Source organism: Lathyrus oleraceus, chromosome 7 (assembly GCF_024323335.1).
Source record: "Lathyrus oleraceus cultivar Zhongwan6 chromosome 7, CAAS_Psat_ZW6_1.0, whole genome shotgun sequence".
NCBI classification, from domain to species: Eukaryota; Viridiplantae; Streptophyta; class Magnoliopsida; order Fabales; family Fabaceae; genus Lathyrus; species Lathyrus oleraceus.
In genome coordinates, this window is record NC_066585.1 from 308,042,321 (window position 1) to 308,061,888 (window position 19,568).

Here is a 19,568-nt window from a genome sequence, read left to right on the forward strand (position 1 = left end):
CTATATGAAGAAATTACTAGGATTTGAGATCAAAGGGCGAGAAGATAAGATGTACAAATTGATAAACACTCTGTATGGATTGAAGCATGTCCCTATAGTTTGGAACAAGAGAATTAATAACTTCCTCATCAAATTGGAATTCACCAAATGCACATCAGAACATGAAGTATATACGAAGGATTCAAGTGAGAAAAATCAAATTATTATGTGCATATATGTAGATGACATATTGGTCACATGATCAAATGAAGATGAGCTAACAAGATTCAAGGCTAACATGATGCATGAGTTTGAAATGTTAGACCTAGGAATATGTCCTATTTCTTGGGGATGTAATATGTGAGTGTAGTGGGGTATTCGTTACCTTATGATTTATTGACTAAATCAAAAGTAAGCATACAATTCGAGTCGCCACCGCACTTTTATTTGTCCAAAAGAAAGGCTAAAAAGCGAACAAAAGCCAAGTAAGAAGTTTTATCAAATCAAAAACTAATAAAAATGTCATAGATCTGGGTAAGGGGGTTGGTTATGAAATGGGAAGGTTTTAAGCATCCAAAACATCCTTAGTACACTAAGGGAGCCCTTTTTGCAAACGTGTGTTGTAGGTTGGTATTTGTGAAAATATTTGTGCAAACAAGATTGGGGAGATGAGAAAAGAATATACATTATATTTACAATTTTGTTGTTTGAATGGATGAACCCATTGCCTACGTACCATCACAAAGGTAGGATCAAAACCTCGTAGTTCGGGGTAAAAATCTCAAAAGATTGGTGAATTGATTTGATCAAAAGCCTTAAGGTCTTTTGTTATCAAAGGGAAAAAACTCAACCTAAACCAACAATCTACCATGTAAGGAGAGCTTCAACATACTAGTGAGGGGTTAACCCTATAATAAGTATGGAAGACTTATATTCCAATCACTAAGGATAAGGTGAGGTTTACATCAACCACTATGATAACTCAAACCTATGGCTAATGTTTATGAAAAAAGGTTTTAACAAAGGTGGCCATTGGAACCACAAAAACAACTTGAAGTGAGTTGTATTTACAAGTTAAGTGTATTTACAAAAATGAAGTCAAAGTTGAATTAAGGTTTATTCACAATGAGTATTAATGAAAAGATTTTGAAAAAATCAAAGGCATAAGGTCTAGGTTTCTAGTTTGAAACAAAGTCAAAGTTTGCACGAAATGAGTTTGGCTTGGGTTAGAGTGAGGAGAAGAAGAGAAGGGCTAGTCCTAAACATGCAAAGATAAGAGAAGAGATAAAACCCTTAGAGTTCCCTTTTCTTGAGATCATAAAGATGATTCAAGATGCTCCTTTCCTTTGGAATTAGCAAGCAACAAGCAATCAAAACAAATATACATTCAAGCTCCTAGGATCTCCACTTGGCTTGTCTCTCTTAACTTGGCTATTCATGACAATGGTCCTTCTTACTATCTCAAGATGGAATCCCTATCACACAAGAGCAAACATCAAAAAGTTCACAACATAATAAGAGGAATGGACAAAGAATGAGTTTAGATTAAGGGTCCTTATGAAGTCAACTTTAAGATTTAGCATTCTAAAGGCATGAGGCCTAGTTTCTCTTCAACCAATTTAGCATTCTAAAGGCATGAGGCCTAGTTGCTCTTGAACTCCTTTAAGCATAGGTAAGGTCCTAATTCTAAGTCCTTTCTCCTTTTTTGCATTGGGTTCACACAAACAAAGACAAAACAAACACAAAGCAACAATATATTTATATAAAATAATGAGCTTAAATGAGCAAAAGGAAAATGACATAAACATAAAATATGAGCTCAAGTGAGCAAAGTGAAAAAGCAATATGAATAAATGAGCAAGAAATGAAGTGTATTAAAGTAAATTGCAAGAAATTAAATGCTTGAATTAAAGTTAGTAATTAGTGGTTATGTTAGTGTGTCATAAGACAATTTAGCGCTATGTTAAGCAATCGTAAGTGGACTAATGTTGTAGTCACACCTATCTGAGGTCGATCAAAAAAACTATAGGCAAATAAATACAAATTAGAGATCACGACTAGTAAGTCAAGCTCCTACAACTTGCCATGCCAAAAGAAAAGAGGAAAGCCTTGTATGGACTTTAGGTTTTTTGCTTGACCAAGAAGCAATCTATCTTGGACACAAAGCAAATCACTTGATCTTTGATCAAGTTGAGTTTGATTTGGATCAAAGAAGGTTAAGCCTTTCATATGTCAAGACCAACCACAAATCATTAACTCATTGGCCAAAATAAAAAGAAGAAATGAGATGAAAATGAAACGAATAAAAGGAGAATTCGAATGAAATATCAAAACACAATGATCAAATGTGAATCAAATCATCATCAACAAATGTAAAACAGAAGAGAAATGAAGATTAGAAGTCAACAAAGTCAAACATATTTTTTGGTATTTTTGGATTTAAAATAAATGCAAAATTAAAATGGACAAAATATGGTCAAACCTCAAATTCAATTCAAATCAACTTCAACAAGTCCAATTGAATTATCATAGGTCTAACATGGTCATACAAGGTTTGAAAAATTTTCTCAACAACTTTTGAAAACAGAAACTATTTTAAAACAATTAAAAACAATAAAAAATAACACAAATGAATTAAAATCTCAAATAAATTAAGAAACTGATGAGACTATTTTTCATTGACTCATCATAATCCATATGTGTTAAATAAATATTTTTGGAATTTTCAGATATCAAAAAGTTTTTAAAATTAATTCAAAACTATTAAAAACAAAATAATTCACAAAAAAATGTTAAATGAAGTCACAAAAATAATTAAAAATCAGATTATGAAACTAGATTTTTCAAGAATTTTTTTGCCATTGGTCTCATATTTTTGTGACTTCAAATAAAATAGTTATGAATTTTTGAAATTAAAAGGAATTAAAAAGAAATAAAACAGAAAATAGAAAATAGCAAAAAATCAGCGCCCATTGGATCAGATTCATTAATTGACGTGGCGTCATCCAAGGGCTCAGAGGCGCGTTCTCACCATGGTCTTAAGTCAAGCGTGAAACATAAGCATTTAAAATAAGTCAAACACACGCACAACCAAGATTAGATCGTTTGAATGGGATCCAAGGACTCAGATGCATCAACGCGGGGATGGTGGTGGAAACCACCATCTTCTCTGGCTAGAGAACAAACTCCGGCCACCACGCGCAGGTTTTTGAACCTCAACCAAAATGAAAAACTATGGTACCAAAATGAAGCTAGGGTGATGTACATCACCCCTGTAACCTTGGATTGTCCTCAATGTTTCTATTAAGTGAGAAATCTGAGCTTGAAAATCAAGGTATGCAAACTAAAATGGTTCAAATCATGAAATCAAGACCACCACTAGCCTGCCTCTTGCTCGAGGACTTCAGAAAACAGTTCAATATAGAGAAATTCACATTGTATAACAAGCTTTAGATCAAAATAGTTTGGTGTTATACCTTTAAAGAGCAACTTTGAACAACACAATTCCTTCAAGCTTTTGATTCCAATTTGATCAGGAGATGTAATATGGATGCAAGGCTAAGGAATTAAGACTTGAAGATCAACTGATTGTGTTGAAGTTCAAGCTTGAAATTGAGAAATGAAAAACTGAATTCCTTTGAGTGAGGTTGGGATTCCAATTCAGCAGGGTTTCAGATCACCTTGAGGTTGAAATTTGAATGAGCAAAGCCCTCTATTTATAGCTGGAGATGAGGCAATGATGTGCAATACTCGTGTGCATGAGAATTGGGTCCTCCATGCATGGGCCTGTACAGGCGCATGTGAGGCCCAAAAGTGAATGGAAATGCAAGCTGATATCATTTGCAGATGGTTTGGACGTGTAATTGGCCTGTTGTTAGCTTGTGCGTGAAGTTTCAATGTGAATTGCATAATTGAACATAAACCTTCATCTCTTCGAAAGTCCCACATGGATAATCCAAACATGGTGGTGTGAGTAATGGTTGGAAAGCTCTTAACATATGGAACAAAAGCTATGTTGGGAAAAAATCCATTTGGAGTTTGGAAATTTATGAAAACTGGCCTTGAAGTTTGAGGTACAAAACATGTCTAGGTTTCCTTTGAATTTTTTTACCAAAAGTAATCAACTTCAAGCCCTTCTGTTTCAATGATACAAGCCTAAAATGGAAACACATCCAACATAAAAGTTGTATATCTTTTCAAGATTATCAATGTAGACTTAAACTTTTCATCATTTGGATTTTGGATGAGAAAGTTATGGACACTTGAAGTTGGACATTTTTCAAATTCAATGATTTTGGTCCAAAGTAACCTATAATGTTTTGTATTATCACATGTGTTTCTTTTAGGATTATGCAATTTTGTCAAACATAAAATTTTAAGTAGACATCTTAAGATTTACAATGAAATTGGTATCACCTCAAAATCATAAAAAAAAGGAAGTTAGGTCCTTGGGAAGTTGACCCAAAATTAGGGTTTCAGTCAAAATGACCTATAATGTTTTGAAATGAATGATGACCTTACAAGTTTCAAATGGATTTTTGATGAACATGAAAGTTATTCATATGGTTCTTAGGAACATATTTTCTCTTGGGGTCGTCTTCATTTGACAAACACATCAAAAGTTAGGTCTCAGGGATCCTCAATTTAGTCAGATAACTTGACTAGTCAACTTCTCAAGGCCAAACTTCAAATCTTGATGAATGAATGATTGAGGACACTCACATAAGCTCATATATGCATAAAATAATGAATTAAATAACTTCCCTTCATTTAATTTGATCATAGGTTGAGGTTGCTTCATGAGCAAGGCATAGTTGAATCAAAGTTGAATTAGGGTTTCCTTGGGGAACAAGCCTCAAGCCCTTTGGTTTATCTTGATAAAATTGGCAAATTGAGATACTTGGGAGACATATAAGATGATTAGGGACTTTGTGGACCATTGTCATGCTTGCTTTCATCTTCATCTAGCCACTTCATTGAGCATAGGAGCCTCCTAGGAGTAGGGGATCTCATGATTACTTGAGCTTCAAAACAAAAGAGGTTAGTGACATATTTTTGTGCTTTTGGTTAGTAAATAAAATAAGAAAAGCAATAATGTACAATACAAGCATGCTTGGTGGTCTCAAACCAACTCACACAAGTCCCAACCCTAGGGTTAAGGAGCCACACATGTTATGATCCTTGAGGCAATGCAAAGAGCAATGATATGATGCCATGAGGGATCTTAGGGTCAAAATTAGGGTCTTACAGATGCCCCTATTTAAGGTCATTCTATCCGGAGATATGAAGGTTAAAATCTTCATCTCGACGAGGTAGAATGGGCTTAAATAATAATAAAGAGATGAATTTTGGTCCCTAAGAGACCTCATGATGCAAATGTATGCATGCAAAAGTTAATACTCTGTGGGGAAATATGGCCACAAAGGAAAAAAGAAATCAGAGAGAGACCGGAAGTCCATAGGAGTGGCACACTCACTAAGGAGACAGAGACTCCGGGGAAAAATAATGGTAAAATGCGTGAGCAGGTCACGACTTGAAAACTTGCTGGGAGACGCGAAGGGATTCCATGAAAATAAATCAATGGAAAGACTCGAGCCGACGCAAAGATGCATGTATTAGGGAATATGCCAATACATCAGAACTATCCACGAAGGATACTTCGGATAAAAATCTAGACTCAGACGGGGATGTCCACAAAGGACTCAGCTGAGGAAGAAACAACGAGATATTACCAACATCTGGGTAATAAACTCAAAGGGAGACATGTTTCCAAAACACTGATTACTGGTGAGAAAATGACATGCTCAGAGAGAAAGAATATCTAAGACCGGTATAGGGGTGAGAGATATCAATCATCCGAAACATCCGAGGAGGACCCGAAAGGCATATCTCAACTCGGGAAAAATCTGACTCCACAGGGGACAAAAAGTCATAATAGGGAGCAGAAGGAAGGAACACCAGGGATACCAGTTACTGGGTATATAATAGGTGACCAACCAGGCGTGAATTGGGAACATATCCAAGACACTCATCATCCGAACAGGAGGGCTGAAAAAGCAAACTCGATTTGCAGGATGGGCATTCGATTCCACAAGGAAAAATGAATCTTACTCAACTGGGGAAGAAAAAGACTTCGACTGAAGAGCGTATGAGATATATTATCTATTACCATCAGAACATAGATAACATACTCGCATGGAAGATTATCCACAACCGGTTACTAGATTAGTAAAGGATAAATCGACCGAAAAGAAAGGACATCGGGATACCGGGTACTGGGTATAAAATGATGACCAATCCAAAGGAGAAACAATCATTACCAAACAAGGATAAATGAAAGATGACTCGCGGGGGATAAACTGCTTGGTAAGAGCAATTATCCAAGAGATATATCACCGGTTACTGGGTGGTATACTAAAAAAATGAAGGAATATCAATACCAAATATTGGATAAAGATAACCAACAAAGAGGGGATTACATCTACTAGTTACTGGACAGAAAACCACTGAAATAGGACTTACAACTACCGGTTACTGGGTAGAAGGCCATAGAGTTCCACTGGGGAAAAGAATGAACAATTACTGGTTACTGAGCAATTGAACAACTAAACCACAGGAAACTGCAGGGAAATAACAAGAAAGGAGTCAATCTAGGAACAAACTAGAGAGACACAATAAAACAAGACTCAACCCAATGAGGATATAACTCAGGGGAGTAATTCCATCCCAATCCATAATTAGGGAGGAAACTAAAACAATAATCATCCACGAGGATATAACTCAGTGGGGAATGATGAAGGAAAGATAAACATTTTCTGCCTATGGGGATGACTCTATATGGAGAGATCAGACACAGAGATCTGCTTGGGGAAGAATATTTCACCAATAGAAGGAGACAACAAGCAAAGATATATGGCAAAGAATGCAACATGAATATCTGAATGTTATAATTATGCATGTATATACATAGTTTATGTATGATTAATGCTGACAGATAGACATATCTAACACAAACAGGTCCAAGAATCAACGGACGGACATCCGGTATAACATCTCAAAAGAGAAAGGCCAGGCCCACAGGAGAAATCAAATTTGGTGGGAAGCATCAAATACCAGGAGACACCAATCACCGCTGGGGTCAAAGACCACTGCTGGGGATAAGCAAAGGTCACAACTATCAACCGCCAAGGATAGGCAAAGTCTCAGCCGGGGAACATGCAGAGATATCAATAAGATTCGTCATAGAAGAAATCTACTGGGGATCTTATCAAGGGAAGATGTGAGACTCTATGGGGAACAACCACCAACCAGGTATGTGTTGTTGAACAAATATAAGATCCAACGTAGAGGAAACTCTCCTGAGGAACTTAACACGGATAAGATCCATCGTAGAAGAAACTCTACTGGGGAACTTAACAAGGAATGATATGAAACTCTGTGGGGAAAAACCACCAAACAGCAATTTCAATAATCAAAACACTTCCTCTCATCTGCTGGACAGACACCTCTGCTAAAGGGGAGAGAGAACCAATTGCTCCGCTGGGGAAGGACACAACATCTTCACCACCAACTCAACTTAGAGGAAACTTTCCAATAAGGAGGGGAAAACAAATTACCAGGCTCTGATCAGGTAACTCCACTGGGGATAGACTGTTGTGACCATACTGGGGATGAGTTGTAAGCCAACCTGCTGGAGATAACTACAAGTACTTCCGGAGGAAATATCCTGGCTAAGGGGATCGGAAACAAATCCTTCGTCAACACATGTTGTGCTAGGGATGAAAAGGGGAACAAACCCTTCACCAACTGCTCTAGGCAACTACTGCTGAGGAGATATCTGAGAGATATCTTTGCAGGGAACGCATGCTCACTCCTGCTGAGGACTTCTACTCATGCTGAGAATTTCTGCTTACCGGGGAAAGACAAACTTCCTCATGAATAGATAGCATATCAACTTTTATCAATCTATAAGGGATTTTAGGTCAGTCCACACATGGGATGACAACCATATAATTGCTAAAGCACAAATGCTAGTGCCTAATAAAGAGGTATACACATCTCTAAAAGATCGAGGCCAAAACTCCATACTCGCTGGGAGTTGATAATGTTTAGTTCTTCCTGCGCTCGTTGGGGGAGACAACCTGAAAGATGATGAAGAGGATACACACATGCCAGAATGTGAACAAATGTCTTACCCTTTTGGAGCTCGTACTATCCTTGGGAGAGTACTGAAGACATTCCATTTATCCTTTCAGTCATTGTGAATGTTCACTTTGTTTAAAAACAGTTTATAAAAACTTTATTTGTTTAAAACAATGATATTTATCAATTAAAACATGTAGACATTTGTTAAACATAAACAAATAAGAGTGCAAAGAATTGGATAAAGGCTCAAATTTATTTGATAGAATGGTAGTCCGCAAATGGCGAGACTCCATGGATCTTTACAAATTTGAAATTGGTGATATATATTGGAAAAAGGGCTACATTTAACATAATGACCATTTCTCCACCAACTCTGAATCCAATGTATTTGAAGCTTCAGTTGACGATGACTGAGCGAGAATCTTTGACACATGACAGCTTGTAGAACGAAGTCTTGTCAGGATGTAGTTACTTGCCAAATCCCTAATTTTTGCCTGGATTTCCCCAAGGTGAGGTACTCAATCTAGCGGGATATATATATTCATTTTTTTTATGTCTCTAACTTTTGCCTGGACCGCCCTTTCGGGTTTTCAATCCACCGAGACGCTCATTTTTGCCTAAGTCGCCCTTTCAGGTTTTCAACTTAGCGAGCTATTCTGTTTTTATTTTTTAGGCGAAGTATTTCTTGAATGCATCTGAATTCACAGGACGAGTGAAATCCTCCCCATCCATAGTTGTAAGTATCAAATCACCACCTGAAAAGGCTCTCTTAACAACGTATGGACCTTCATAGTTTGTAGTCCACTTGCCCCTGGAATCGGGCGCGAAAGACAAGACTTTCTTGAGCACGAGGTCACCTTCTCGAAACACACAAGGCTTGACCTTCTTATCAAAGGCTTTCTTCATCCTTTGCTGATACAACTGACCATGGCACATGGCAGTTAATCTCTTCTCTTCAATCAAGTTCAACTGGTCATAACGACTCTGAACCCATTCAGCCTCAGTCAACTTAGCTTCCATCAAGACTTTCATTGATGGGATCTCAACCTCCACGGGAAGCACAACCTCCATACCGTATACAAGGGAGAAAGGGGTTTCCCCTGTTGAAGTGCAGACATATGTATGATAGCCATGCAAAGCAAATGGGAGCATCTCATGCCAATCCTTGTACGTAACAATCTTCTGGATAATCTTCTTGATGTTCTTGTTAGCAGCTTCAACAACCCCATTCATCTTGGGTCTATAAGGAGAAGAATTATGATGTGCAATCTTGAACTCGCTACACAACTCTTTCATCATTTTGTTGTTCAAGTTAGATCCATTATCAGTAATGATCTTGTCTGGCACACCATATCGGCATATAAGCTGGTTCTTGATAAACTTCACCACCACCTGCCTGGTCACATTCGCATACGATGCCGCTTCAACCCACTTGGTGAAGTAATCAACAGCTACGAGAATAAAACGGTGACCGTTGGACGCATTCGGCTCTATCATGCCAATCATGTCAATTCCCCACATAGAGAAAGGCCACTGTGAGGAAATAACATTCAGAAGTGTCGGGGGAATATGAATCTTATCCGCATAAATCTGACACTTGTGGCATTTCTTTACATATTTGCAGCAGTCAGACTCCATTGTCAGCCAATAGTAGCTTGCTCCCAACATCTTCTTTGCCATGGCATGTCCATTGGAATGAGTACCAAATGAACCCTCATGGACTTCAGTCATCAACAGGTCTGCTTCGTGTCTATCCACGCATCTGAGCAGGACCATGTCAAAATTCCTCTTATAAAGCACATCACCATTGAGGTAGAAACTGCCAGATAATCTTCTCAAAGTCTTCCTATCTTTAACAGATGCCCCTGGCGAGTAAATCTGACTTTGGAGAGAGCACTTGATATCATAATACTACGGCTTATCATCTTTCACTTCTTCAACTGCAAATACATGAGCTAGTCTATCCAAGCGCATTACAGTGATGTTGGGAACTTCATTCCAATATTTCACCATAATCATTGAAGCAAGCGTAGCAAGAGCATCTGCCATCTGATTCTCATCTCGAGGAATATGATCGAAGTCAACCTTAGTAAAGAAAGTTGAAATCCTCCTCGCATAATCTCTATATGGGATGAGGCCAGGCTGATTCGTCTCCCATTCACCCTTAATCTGGTTAACAACAAGGGCCGAATCGCCATAAACATCAAGATGTTTGATCCTAAGATCAATACATTCTTCCAAACCCATAATACAGGCCTCATACTCCGCCATACTATTCATGCATTTGAAAGTTAGCCTTGCTGTAAAAGGAAAATGTGTGCCATGAGGAGTAATAATCACTGCCACAATACCATTTCCATACTGATTAACAGCACCGTCGAACCCCATACCCCATCGGGAACCAGGCTCTGGCCCTTCATCGAGCGTAGGCTCATCGCAATCTTTCATCTTCAAATATAGAATCTCCTCATCAGGGAAGTCGTACTAAACATGTGAGCAAATTCTTTACTTTGAATAAATTTTGAATGATAGCAAATTGTGTGATCATCATCCAATTGGTGGCTGTGCATTATTTTACATGATTCATTTGTGTTTTATCCCATACTATTGTTTCATGACTGAACATAAAGATCCACATTGATACATCTCTTAAAAAGAACTCATAAAAACTATTTTGTGTCAGTATGCATCAATACATACTCCTATGCATCGATCCATAAAATATGTTGTAAACTACAAAACTTTTTGTTCAGTATGTATCGATCCAAACGAGTCATGTATCGATACATGGACAGGCAAAATGCTCTATGGATCGATCCATACGTGCCTTGCATCGATCCATGTCAGTTGAAATGATCTATGTATCAATACATGCGAATTTTGTATCAATCCATGCTTACATAAATTCTCAAAAATTCATCAACCTCACAGTATGTATCGATGCATAACTTCATGTATCAATACATAAGTCTGTTTTATCTACTAACAACTTATGTTTTTGATATATAAGAAGTGTTGTGACAGCAGTGAAACAAAATGAATTTTGAAAGGAAAAACAGTTGAAACACCAATCAAAGGAGTGTGTAGCAGCAATTGTTTTGAGCAGTTAGAAACCTGAAAGAGACTTCATCTTCTCCATCTTCTCAATCTCTTTTCTTCAAGAACATCAACACATAATCATTCTTGTTCTTCGGATTAAAGGGTCAAAGAGATAACGTTCAGTGGTAAGGATCAAGGATCTAGCTGAGGTGTTCAGTGGAACGATCGAGGATCTAGCTGAGTTGAAGATTGAAGGGGGTTTCGAGGAAAAACCGATTGGTTTGTCCTTCAAGAACTGGAGTGTTCTTGCGGGTTTGTCAGTCACGTTTGCAGAACAGATTCAGCCGCAGCGTTGCGTTTGGAAATCGGGGGATTTCGCAAATAGGTCGTGGAACCGGTGAATTGTTTGCAATTTCTTGCAGGAAATTCTTGATCGTGCTCAGATCAAGTGGAGGTTTCATACAAGAAGAAGTTCTTGGGGTTTAGAATTCTGTCTTTGTATTGTAACCATTGTATCAACGAATTCGGCATTATTGATAATCACAGTTCTCAATTTCATTTGAAATTGAGAGGGAGACGTACCCACACGCGAGGACGACGTGGGGAACTTCCTTACCAAATCTCTGCGTATCGTATTCTTTCCTTTTCTCTCTTTACGTTTTCAAAAGTTTCGCAATCTCAGTTAGTGTGTTGTGGCTGTACTTTTTGCGATACAACAGTGGCAAGAAAACTTCTTTAACTAAAGTCCACTGCTGTTTATCATTGATCACATACACACCAACTGTTTGACAAAACTATTAGTTGTGTTTTATTCATCGGAATTAGGAGTTAGTGATAAGCGCATTCAATTTGATAAGATTCTAGTGTTAATAATTTCTGTCATTCTAATTCAAATCCAACAATAAATTCGCGTGTCCGGCTTTCTAGTAGCGGTTCAGAATAGACGGAAGTTGATTCGGGACTGAAATTTTTCGCTAAGTTTCAATAACTCTGATAAAATATTAAATCCGTTTAATTAAAAAGAGGTGATCTATTCACCCCCCCCCCCCCTCTCGATCACTAGCCACACCGTCTAACAGAACCGACTAATGATCTTCAATTGGTTGATGTGCCAAGTGGTCAGCCAAGATACTACCTTTAATAGCTTTCTGAGCTCGATACTCAATATCATACTCAGATAACAACATCTGCCATTGGGCAATCCTCCTAGTTAAAGCAGGCTTCTCAAAGATATACTTGATTGGATCCATTTTGGATATCAACCAAGTTGTATGATTTAACATATACTGGCGTAAACGCTTAGCAGCCCAAGCCAAAGCACAACATGTCTTCTCAAGCGTTGAATACCGAGACTCACAATCAGTGAACTTCTTACTCAAGTAGTATATTGCATACTCTTTCTTTCCCGATTCATCTTGTTGACCCAATACACAACCCATAGAGTCATCAAGCACGGTCAAGTACATAATCAATGGTCTCCCTTCAATGGGCGAAGACAGAATCGGGGGCTCTGACAGATACTCTTTGATACTGTCAAAGGCTTTTTGGCAATCCTCGGTCCAATCATGACGCTGATCTTTCCGGAGGAGCTTGAATATAGGCGCACATGTGGCAGTCATGTGGGATATAAATCTCGAAATGTAATTCAAGCGGCCAAGAAAACCTCAGAATTGCTTCTCAGTTTTGGGCGCAGGCATCTCTTGTATTGCTTTGACCTTGGCAGGATCAACTTCAATACCTCTTTCACTGACAATAAAGCCCAATAGCTTGCCGGAACGGACTCCAAATGTGCACTTGTTAGGATTCAGACGGAGTTTGTACTTCCTCAAACGCTGGAAAAGCGTCAACAAGTGCTCTACATGCTCAACTTCTGTTTTCGACTTTGCAATCATATCGTCAACATATACCTCGATCTCCTTGTGCATCATATCATGAAACAAGGTAGTCATAGCTCGTTGATACGTGGCTCCGACGTTCTTCAAACCGAAGGGCATCACTCGATAACATAATGTTCCCTAAGGTGTGATGAATGTTGTCTTCTCCATATCCTCGGGTACCATTTTAATCTGGTTATAACCGGAAAATCCGTCCATAAATGAGAAAACATTGAATTTAGCTGTATTGTCTACCAACATATCAATATGTGGTAGAGGAAAATCATCTTTCGGACTAGCTTTATTCAAGTCTCGGTAGTCCACGCGCATTCAGACTTTTCCTTCTTTCTTAGGCACAAACACAATATTGGCCACCCATTGAGAATATGTAGAAGTCACCAGAAACCCCACATCAATTTGCTTCTGAACTTCTTCTTTAATCTTCACTGCCATATCAGGATGAGTTCTTCTGAGCTTATGCTTCACAGGCACACACTTAGGCTTCAACAGTAAGAAATGTTGCACGATATCAGTATCTAGACCAGGCATGTCTTCATATGACCAGGCAAAGACGTCGACATATTCTCGTAGCAACTCAATCAACCCCTTCTTAACAGACTCTTCCAGGAGTGCTCCAATCTTCACTTCACGAACACAGTCTTCAGACCCCAAGTTGACTGTTTCCAGATTCTCAAAATGCGGCTGAATGATCTTCTCCTCGTGCTCAAGCAGACGGGTAATCTCATCAGGAATCTCTTCAAGATCATCTTCTTCGGCCTTAAATACAGGGAACTCAAAGTTGGGAGATGGTGTTGGATCATTATGTTCAATGGGTTTGATCAACCTGCATAATAATTTTGGATATAAAAGAGATTTCAGAATTCAAACAAGGCAAATCATTATGTAGATGAAAAGATTGATTTAATTCTCTCTTTTAGGGTTTTATGGTGATCACCAATTTCATGCAAAAAGCAAAAAGCAAAAATAATTTGGAAAAACAAACATTTAACATGTAATTTTTGTATGAATATCATTGTATTAATCAAAATGTGCCAACAATGTCATCACTTCTCCTTTTGTCATGGGAGAAGGGTTTTAAAACAAAATGAACATATTATGTGGACTTGTAGATAACTGTTGGAACATCAACAGCGACCCAATTATTACAGATTCCACCAGGTATGACGAAGTTGCCAAGATCTTCCTCTTCATCATCTTCCACTATGGTAGCAGCCTCTCGATCTTCAATGGTGTGGATAAAACCTCCACTCTGGAACAGTCCACAATCATTGGAAACACATGAAGAATACCCTATGCCAACTCGGGATTGATTATCTTCCAGCTTGATCATTTGTCCTAAACCAGTAGTTGCACCATGCTTGATGGCCAACTTAGCATCATTGTAGGAAGCAAATGAAGAAGGTCCTTTCCTCGAAGGCTCAGCAATAGACAAGGCTTGGAACGGAGTCCCAACCTCATCCTCAGCGTCAATATAGGAAAAGGAAGATAAATGGCTAACCAAGAGAGCCTTCTCTCCCCCTATCACCACCAACTTCTTGTTTTTAACAAACTTCAATTTCTGGTGTAGGGTGGATGTCACGACGCCTGCCTCGTGAATCCATGGTCTTCCAAGCAAACAGCTGTATGATGGATGGATATCCATGACCTGAAAGTGATATGGAAATCACTAGGTCCAATCTTGATCGGGAGTTCTACTTCGCCGATCACAGTTTTCCGCGATCCATCAAAAGCTTTAACAACCACTCCACTCTACCCCATGGGAGCCCCCTGGTAAGAAAGTTCTTCCAGAGTGGATTTTGGCAACACATTAAGCAATGATCCTGTGTCTACCAACATATTAGACAAGGCATCATCCTTGCAGTTCATTGAAATTTGCAGAGCCAAATTATGGTCTTTTCCCTCCTCGGGAAGATCAACGTCACATGAGCTCAAATTGTTGCAAGCAGTTATGTTTGCAACAATGCTATCAAACTGTTCAATAGTGACATCGTGATCCACATATGCCACGTCCAACAACCTCTGCAAAGCTTTGCGGTGCGGCTCAGAATTTATCAACAAAGATAACACAAATATCTTTGATAGAGTTTGTAGCAGCTGATCAACAACATTATATTCACTCCTTTTGATGAGCCTCAACATCTCATCACAATCCTCTTTCAAAATACCAGACTGGCCAACCAGGATAGGAGTTTTCACAGATTTATCAACAACAGGGTCAGCACCCTTCACAACAGGATTAGAAGAAGAAGTCCCCACAGGACCAACAGGAATAACAACATTTTTTTTCAAAACGTCTTCATGGGGTTTCGACGGAGTCGAGAAAACACGACCGCTGCGGGTCACACCACTGATGTCAGAAATGCTCACTACGGAAGTCGAGGGCAACTACACCTCTTTCCCATCTTCTAGCATAACTGCATTGTATCTGTAGGGAACAACTTTGTCAGATACATACGGGACAGGGTCCGCTGACTTTATCACAAGAGTGGGAGAAACCTTCTTCTTGCTGCCATCATACTTGACGACAACAGGCTCTGGAATTCTGAAAATAGGAGAAATTACATCAACTTCATCCTCGTTGCGATTCTGAAGTATTTCGATCATTCCCTGATCCAGCATCTCTTGGATGTCCTTTCTTACTTGTCGGCATCCTCTCTCGTTGATAGTGCACACCTGGGACCTATCATGGTCATGCTCATAATGACTGTATCCACACAACAGTCTGTGCATCTCGACCAAATATTGCCTGATATCATTGACATACAGGACTTTATATTTTCTAGGGCATCCCTGGACCATATTTACAGCAGCTTTCCCATGCTCGGGCAATGGGTTCTTCTTGACATTAGGACCTACGTCCTTGAAAAACAAAATCCCACTTCTCACAAGGTCTTGCAACTTGGTCTTCAAGGGATATCAATTCTCCATATCATGTCCGGGAGCGCCGGAATGATATACACAATGTAACTCATGCTTGTACCACCACTGAGGGTTGGCCAGTATAGCAGGAGGGTCTCGTGGAGTAATTAGCTTTCTATCGATCAGAGAAGAATAGAGTTCAGCATAAGACATTGGAATCGGATCAAAAGTGACCCTCTTCCTCTCGTAACTAGTGTTGGTGTTATTGTTGTTTCGAGGCTGGTAGGCCTGCTGTTGCTGGCGATGCTGTTGTTGATATTGTTGATGTTGTTGTTGTTGTTGATGAACTTCTTAGAAGACAGGTGCTATATAAGCCACCCGGTGTTGGCTGACGGCAGGGCGAATATTCTTCCTCTTCACAGAGGGTCTTCTTTTGATATGGGAGGACACGACATGTGCCTCTCCCTCTTTCTTCTTTGCAAAGCTCCCATATCTCTTTGCTGAAGAGCCTTTATCTCTAGTCAAACGTCCTTCGTGGACCCCTTCTTCCAGTCTCATTCCCATATTCACCATTTTGGTGAAGTCTGAGGGAGCATTGGCGATCATCTTCTCATAATAGAAAGAACTCAAAGTCTTCAAAAAGATCTTTGTCATTTCTTTCTCTTCAAGGGGTGGCACTATCTGAGTTGCCAACTCGCGCCATCTCTGGGCGTACTCTTTAAAAGTCTCTTTCTCTTTCTGGAACATCGCCCTCAACTGGTCCCTATCGGGAGCCATATCCATATTGTATTTGTATTGCTTGACGAAGGCCTCACCAAGATCATTGAAAGAGAGGATGTTTGAACTCTCCAAACCCATGTACCACTGGAGAGCGGCACCAGATAGGCTGTCTTGGAAGTAGTGTATTAACAGCTGATCGTTATCTGTTTGCGTTGACATCTTGCGAGCATACATCACAAGATGGCTGAGCGGGCATGTGTTTCCCTTATATTTCTCAAAGTCAGGTACTTTGAACTTAACAGGGATTTTCACGTTGGGCACAAGGCACAACTCAGCAGCACTCTTACCAAAGAGGTATTTACCCCTCAGAGTCTTCAGTTCCTTGCGCAACTCAAGGAATTGGTCTTTCATCTCGTCCATCTTTACATAAACATTTGGGCCCTCAGATGGCTCAGAATGATAGATGGTGTCTTCAACTCTAGGTAAAGTGTGCACAACGGGAGGTGGCACAGAAAGGACCGGGCTAGATGCCGACAGAGAAGCGAGAGTTGGAGAAAAACCCTTGGGCACAAAGTTGGCGGGCATTCCCCAAGGGAACCCGACTGGCATAGTAGGCGCAAAATGGGCTGTTGCAGCAGGAACAGTTGAAGAAGCGGCCTCTGAGATGACAGTCTTCGCGGGAGGAGTTGCAGGAGTTGGCGACGATTGGCTCTGGGAAGCCAGCACTGACTCCATCATGGCAGTCAGCCTAGCTATCTCATCCTTTAGTTCCTAATTCTTTTTCTCTATATGCTCCATTAGTCTTGGAAGATTGGCCCTTGTGTTATACCGGTGCGTCAGCTTGTCTTCAAAATAAATGAAGAGCAAAGAGTTAGTCCACTGAGCTGAACAAAACTTACTTATACATATGATGCATGCAATGTTTGTGCATATGATTTTTTTTATTTGAGGAACTTTATAGAGATCTATTTGCAAATATTTGAAAATATTGATCTTTTAAGACATATATGGACTACTCATGGCAATAATATTTGGAAAACTTTTACATTAATGAAGAAGTACAGTCTTGGTAACCAAATACAATACAAGAGGAAAGGAGAATAAACATCCCATGGAGCCCTAGAAACAATCGTCCAAAGCTCTCGAGACCGGAAGATAAGCTGCACTAAGCCTTTTCACCTCTCTCTCATAGGCTGCTTCCATATCTTCCTTCTCCTTGGCGAGTCGGTCATACTTCCTCTTCCAAAACCTGGATGACTGAGGAAGAAGAGAAGTAACCACATCATCAGGCTCATCAATAACCTGATGCTCCAGAAATTCTATCAGTGCATCCTTATCTCTAAGCTGCTGAAGTAGTTCTTCTCGCTCACGAACCCAAGCACGCGAACGGTCTTCATCTCTCAACTCCTCTACTCCTTGGTTAGGGAGGGTTGAAGTCCCAACCATAACCATAGGGGTAGGTCTCGGATAGTCATATGGCATGCGGTACTCAAGAGCTCTCTTCCTCACCTAAGAGGTATAGGGTTCCAAAGCAATACAATTCTTCAAACCAAGCTCCTTCCTTCCCTTCCTATGAATCTTGCGCCAGGCGCGGACCATTCTGCCCTTCAAGTTCTGGGGATCTTTACCCTCTTGAAATAATACACCTTCCAACAGAATGTTGTTAGGTTTACCCTTTAAGGGGAACCCAAGCTGACGGCGAGCTAAAACAGGGTTGTAGTTAATTCCACCACATGTACCAAGAAGAGGCACATTGAAGAATTTACCACAAGAGTCAATAATCTGGACACCATCATACACATGGTTATACCAAAAGATATCATCATTTGTGAGAGATATGAGTCTCGTAGACCATCGTAGACATCCCTTGTTCTCCTTGAAGGCAAGTGTCTGAGGCAAGTGCGAAATAAACCACTTGTACAACAAAGGCAGACAACACACAATGGATCCACCACCCTTTGCATTCCTCATATGCAAAGAGAAATAAGTGTCACCAACAGAGTCGGAACGGGATTAAGAGTAGAGAAAATCCTAATAGCGTTCATATCCACAAGGTTGTCGATGTTGGGGAATAACACTAGCCCATAGACGAGAAGTACAAATATGGCTTCAAAGGTGTCCTCGCTCATGGACTTCCCAAACAAAGTAGCTTGGGCAATGAGAAAATTGGACGGGAGACCTTGAATTCCACCTTTGGTAGTCATATGAGCAGTAATATCAGATACATCTATATGAAGCAGATCAACAATCTCTTGGGAAGAAGGAACCCTCTCCAAACCACTGAACGACAACTGATCCAGGATAGGTATACCCACAAGATAGGAATACTCCTCAAGCGTAGGCAAAAGCTGGAAATCCGAGAAAGTGAAGCAACGGTACAGAGGATCATAGAACTGCACCAACACACTCATCAGACCTTCATCCACCTGAGTAGCAAGAATAGACAGAACCTTCCCATGACGAGCTTTGAACTCCAAGGGATCTAATACATAAGATGTCAAACTCCTTAACTCTTTCAAGTCGGGTTGTCTGAAACTGTACTTCTTCGTATTCCTTCTTTGCTTATCCATGTCTGAAAATTTGCAAATATACCTCTTAAGTTCCTTGAAAATTTTCTTGTTGATGATATGGATGCAAATGAATGCATGAATGCATGGATGCAACAATCACACTCAAGGATCAAGCAAGTCACACCACACAAAAGTCACGGGATGGCTCAACACCCAAGTTCCATTGATATTGAGGATATACGAGAACGGATCAACCGCGAATCAAAGGTTTGTTGCAAGTCACGAGCATGGAGTCTCGGTTAAGAACCACCCAATGGGAGTGTACTATGGTTAAACCTGACGATCATGTTCTAAAAAGGGTCCCCATAGTCATCATCTCATCTTTCGGATATTATCGGATAAAACGACTACTCGTATTCCA